Source organism: Neolamprologus multifasciatus, chromosome 4 (genome assembly GCF_963576455.1).
Source record: "Neolamprologus multifasciatus chromosome 4, fNeoMul1.2, whole genome shotgun sequence".
NCBI lineage: Eukaryota > Metazoa > Chordata > Actinopteri > Cichliformes > Cichlidae > Neolamprologus > Neolamprologus multifasciatus.
The window spans coordinates 16093103-16099168 of record NC_140442.1 but is presented as its reverse complement, the minus strand read 5'-3'; positions in this window follow the sequence as shown (position 1 = coordinate 16099168).

Sequence of the window (6066 nt, the reverse complement as noted above, 5' to 3'; positions counted from 1 at the left end):
AAACAAAAAGCGCTGCAAAAAGAAAAACACTTGCAAAAACAAAAAGCGCTGCAAAAAGAAAAACACTTGCAAAAACAAAAAGCGCTGCAAAAAGAAAAACACTTGCAAAAAGAAAAACACTTGCAAAAACAAAAAGCGCTGCAAAAAGAAAAACACTTGCAAAAAGAAAAGCGCTGCAAAAAGAAAAGCGCTGCAAAAGCACACACAACACAACGGAAATAGGAAAAAACACAACGGAAATGTTTCTGGGGAGACAATAACCGGACGGACCAGTTGACCAAAACATGCTAACAAGTGCACTGGGACTGGGAGACACTTCAACGAAGTGGAAGCAGAGCGGCCAAAGAGTAAACTTCCAAAAGTAAGTTCTGAATATTATGTCACTTATTTATGTGCAAATGTTTAATAACGAGGAGCATTAAAACATTACTGTTGGCCACATGCCGGCAAAGTTATGTGACATTAGCGATGTTTGTACTTTCAGCGTTTACTTTGTTTTAAAGTCTTTACTTTATACGCCGTTAGATAGTCGACCTTAATCTTACAGAGAATGTGATAATTTTGTGGATAATTAAAGTCAGTCATATATCCACAAACACAACAGGCTGAAAGTCAGTGATGCTGCTCGGTTTGCAGTCCTGAATAGGGGTGGGTTTTTATAATCGATTTATCGATTAAAATCGATTCTGGCTTGGATTACGTAAAATCGATTCATTAAAATCCTGAATCGATTTTTTAATAAAAATTTATTTTGCCTGAAATGCCAGAATCTCAGGTGAAATCTCACAAAATTTCAACAACCACCAAACAGCTAAAACAGTAAATGAGAGCAGGAACACGGATTCTGCACAAAGACTTAAACACACAGCGCAGCCCGCGGATCAGAATCAGTTAGATGTCGCCTTTCTCACAGTCGGGGCTGAAAGCCGACAGCCCGCTGATTCTGATCTGTCGGCGGGTCCGCGCTTTGTGTTCACGCCCTTTATGCGCTGATTCTAAAGCTGTTAGTTTGATGTCTCTCCAAACAATATTGACCGAACCAGCAGCAAAAGAAGATCCAAACTACGCTTCACATAAACATCGTCATGTATTCACTCTTACTTTTACTGTTTTGCTTCTACCATGAGGCACAGCTCTCTCTCTCTCTCTCCCCCCCCCTCTCTCTCCCCCTCTCTCTCTCTCTCTGTATGGTTTTCTGCATTATTGCTTGCTTGTTACGCACAAGTCTACCTTTGTTTACAGCGCTATCGGCCGACTTTTTTTTTCTTTCCGTTTTATATACTTCCGAAAAGAAAACCTAATTTCTGCTGTTCAATACTGAACAAATTTAAACTTTTTAAAATTATGCAAAATGCTTAGCCGTGTCTCTAATAAAACCGCTGTAACTTCAGAGGTGATGTTCATATGTTGATTAATGGTTTTCTTTCGTTTTTGATGTACTGCAGAATATTTTTATAAAATCCCAGGCCAGGAAAATCACCTTCATGTGTTTCTGTGTTTTATCTTCAGCTACTTTGACACAAAGGCATCTGCTGTGACGCTCACACCTTTGATAAAGTCTTGCGTGTGTCAGCTTCCTTTTTATAGATACAAAAATATGTAAATGTACTGATCTGAATTATAATATTTCTGACTGTCAAAATTTCCCATATTCAAATCGAAGTGAATCGAATCGAATTAAATCGAATCGTGGATCGAATCGATTCTGGACCTTGTGAATCGGAATTGAATCGATTCTAGAAATCAGTGACGATACCCAGCCCTAGTCCTGAATATCACGGCACAAGCAGGATTCACTGCACTGTTAATGTTAATTATGTCATATTGCTGCCTCTGTTCGGTGGTGTTGAGCCAAACGGACTTTAACGTGTGTTTGAACGAGCTGACGGTTCACTCATTGTAGCGACTTCCACAGTCGCTAGAGCCCGGGGATGGAGCCCGCCTATTTGCCTGACGCGCTGTCAACTTTAGCAATAATGCGAGAGGTGGAATTGTTTGCTTGTTTATTAAAGTGTTTACAGAGTAATGTCATCTCGAGATTTGGACTCTTACAACGTCACAGGCTCTAATGTAACAAGACGAAACATGTTGTGCAGCGGTCAACAAAAACTACGGCTACCCAGCCCTCCTCTCTGTCAAAATCAAAACCAGTGAATGACAGACTGACAACGTCCTCTTAATGTCGCCGCTAGCACCCACGTGACTCCCATTACACATCACCATAGCAACCAAACAAATGAAAACCCAGTGATCATCAAAAAATTCAATACATTTAATTATGGTTCCTACACTCATTAAGCTGAAAGAAAGATGCTTTAATCACAGCAGTCACACATGTGTCCACTGTACCAGCTGGGAACTCTTCTTGTTCAGCACTCGTAATAACACTAAATCCTCCTGTTTGTAGCAGTGTGTACACCTGAGACTGTCACCTGTCTGTCTGTCCTGCACTCTCTCTCTGTTTCTTTCTCTCTGATTGTGGAATAAAAGTATGAACATGTGTTTATAAGTTACACTTGTGTTTGAATCCTGCAGCTTATCACACATTTGATTTCCATGTGTGACGACTGCAAGTGTCCAGAGTGAGGACAGACTGAGGGACCCACTGCTGCACATCATCTGTGAGGCTTTGCACCCCCAATGATCCACCAGGAGAAACTCAGCAGTGTGTGAGGAAGAGGAGGAGGAAGAGCCAGCAGCAGCTGACAGATGGAGAGAATAGACAGACTGTTCCCTGTTTGTGAAGGACTGCTAGGAAAGTTTAACATAACTAACTGTCTGTCCTGAATCAGTCTTATTAGGTAATGTTCAAATAATGTTATCATCCAGTGTTTGCAGTGTGGGAGAAAGTACTCAGGGCCTTCAAGTTACACACTATGAAAGGCAGCAACAAGTTTAATATTCAGAAACCTAAAGTATGTATCAGCAGCTGAATGGAGCTAAAAATAATTGTTTGTTTCAGTTCTATGAAGCTTTGAGTATTTTGGATCAGTAGCACTGCTGTGTTTGTTGCATCATATCGCTGTAATTGTTTATATGCTTTATATATTCTGAGGTAAGTTGATCTATAGTGTTACATCATATTCTATAAGGATGTTATGTGTTTGTAGACTTTCTGCCCAGTTTGTCCCATTTAGCAGAAGTCAGCCTTTTTAAGGCTCTGATATCTATTCTGTATGACTTAAAGCAGTTATGACATGGTCTGATTTTCTCACCCAATAAAGGAATATTCAATATATCAGTCTACTCTTCATTCTATCAGACACAGTTATCACAGCTCGTACATTTGCTTCTTCCACACATATATAAGCATTGAGCCAAATTTAGTAATAATGCCAACATATTAAAAGAACAATATTTGTCTCTTATATATAATACATCTATATATACACTGTCACAGATACTTGTCTTTAAGTGAAGATTTAAGGTGATAGGAAATATAAATAAATGCAACTTGAATCTTTACTGAAGCTCAGTGTTTGACACAGAGTTCACTCACATGTGCTGTACCAGTGTACCTGCACATGTGAGTGAACAATGTGACAATAGAAGTGATTTGATTTGAGAGTTCAAACTCACTGCTGTAATAACTGATAATGATTAATATAATAACTATAATATTGGCCATCTCATATTTACACTGACTTTAGTCTCATGAACAACATTAGCTAATTGTTATTTACTAGCTAATCTTATATGACTGTTCAGTACAGATATGAAGCCCAACAATCATGTTTTACAGTCCTGTGGTCTCAGCCTCAGATACTTATTAAATCACACAAAGTTCGTGTAGAAACAAACAAACGAACAAAATATGTTCTCCTTCATTTCTGTCAACCACACGTTTCCCGCTATCATGGTTGCTAGGCAACCTGGGCAGCGCGACGGAGGCTAGACCGTCCCATTTCAGACCCTGAATTGGGAAACAGTCCCTGAATTGCTGTATCCCAATTCAGGGTCTGCAGCCTTAAAGTACTCAGCCTCAACGGTCCTCAAGGGCCGCGTACTCAAAGACCGCTAAGGCCGGAAGTGTCAGGCTTGTGAAATGGGACGGTCTAGCCTCCGTCGCGCTGCCCAGGTTGCCTAGCAACCATGATAGCGGGAAACGTGTGGTTGACAGAAATGAAGGAGAACATATTTTGTTCGTTTGTTTGTTTCTACACGAGCTTTGTGTGATTTAATAAGTATCTGAGGCTGAGACCACAGGACTGTAAAACATGATTGTTGGGCTTCATATCTGTACTGAACAGTCATATAAGATTAGCTAGTAAATAACAATTAGCTAATGTTGTTCATGAGACTAAAGTCAGTGTAAATATGAGATGGCCAATATTATAGTTATTATATTAATCATTATCAGTTATTACAGCAGTGAGTTTGAACTCTCAAATCAAATCACTTCTATTGTCACATCACATGTGCAGGTACACTGGTACAGCACATGTGAGTGAACTCTGTGTCAAACACTGAGCTTCAGTAAAGATTCAAGTTGCATTTATTTATATTTCCTATCACCTTAAATATTCCCTTAAAGACACTCAAGTATCTGTGACAGTGTATATATAGATGTATTATATATAAGAGACGAATATTGTTCTTTTAATATGTTGGCATTATTACTAAATTTGGCTCAATGCTTACATATATGTGTGGAAGAAGCAAATGTACGAGCTGTGATAACTGTTTCTGATAGAATGAAGAGTAGACTGATATATGAAATATTCCTTTATTGGGTGAGAAAATCAGACCATGTCATAACTGCTTTAAGTCATACAGAATAGATATCAGAGCCTTAAAAAGGCTGACTTCTGCTAAATGGGTCAAACTGGGCAGAAAGTCTACAAACACATAACATCCTTATAGAATATGATGTAACACTATAGATCAACTTACCTCAGAATATATAAAGCATATAAACAATTACAGCGATATGATGCAACAAACACAGCAGTGCTACTGATCCAAAATACTCAAAGCTTCATAGAACTGAAACAAACAATTATTTTTAGCTCCATTCAGCTGCTGATACATACTTTAGGTTTCTGAATATTAAACTTGTTTCTTCCTTTCATAGTGTGTAACTTGAAGGCCCTGAGTACTTTCTCCCACACTGCAAACACTGGATGATAACATTATTTGAACATTACCTAATAAGACTGATTCAGGACAGACAGTTAGTTATGTTAAACTTTCCTAGCAGTCCTTCACAAACAGGGAACAGTCTGTCTATTCTCTCCATCTGTCAGCTGCTGCTGGCTCTTCCTCCTCCTCTTCCTCACACACTGCTGAGTTTCTCCTGGTGGATCATTGGGGATGCAAAGCCTCACAGATGATGTGCAGCAGTGGGTCCCTCAGTCTGTCCTCACTCTGGACACTTGCAGTCGTCACACATGGAAATCAAATGTGTGATAAGCTGCAGGATTCAAACACAAGTGTAACTTATAAATACATGTTCATACTTTTATTCCACAATCAGAGAGAAAGAAACAGAGAGAGAGTGCAGGACAGACAGACAGGTGACAGTCTCAGGTGTACACACTGCTACAAACAGGAGGATTTAGTGTTATTACGAGTGCTGAACAAGAAGAGTTCCCAGCTGGTACAGTGGACACATGTGTGACTGCTGTGATTAAAGCATCTTTCTTTCAGCTTAATGAGTGTAGGAACCATAATTAAATGTATTGAATTTTTTGATGATCACTGGGTTTTCATTTGTTTGGTTGCTATGGTGATGTGTAATGGGAGTCACGTGGGTGCTAGCGGCGACATTAAGAGGACGTTGTCAGTCTGTCATTCACTGGTTTTGATTTTGACAGAGAGGAGGGCTGGGTAGCCGTAGTTTTTGTTGACCGCTGCACAACATGTTTCGTCTTGTTACATTAGAGCCTGTGACGTTGTAAGAGTCCAAATCTCGAGATGACATTACTCTGTAAACACTTTAATAAACAAGCAAACAATTCCACCTCTCGCATTATTGCTAAAGTTGACAGCGCGTCAGGCAAATAGGCGGGCTCCATCCCCGGGCTCTAGCGACTGTGGAAGTCGCTACAATGAGTGAACCGTCAG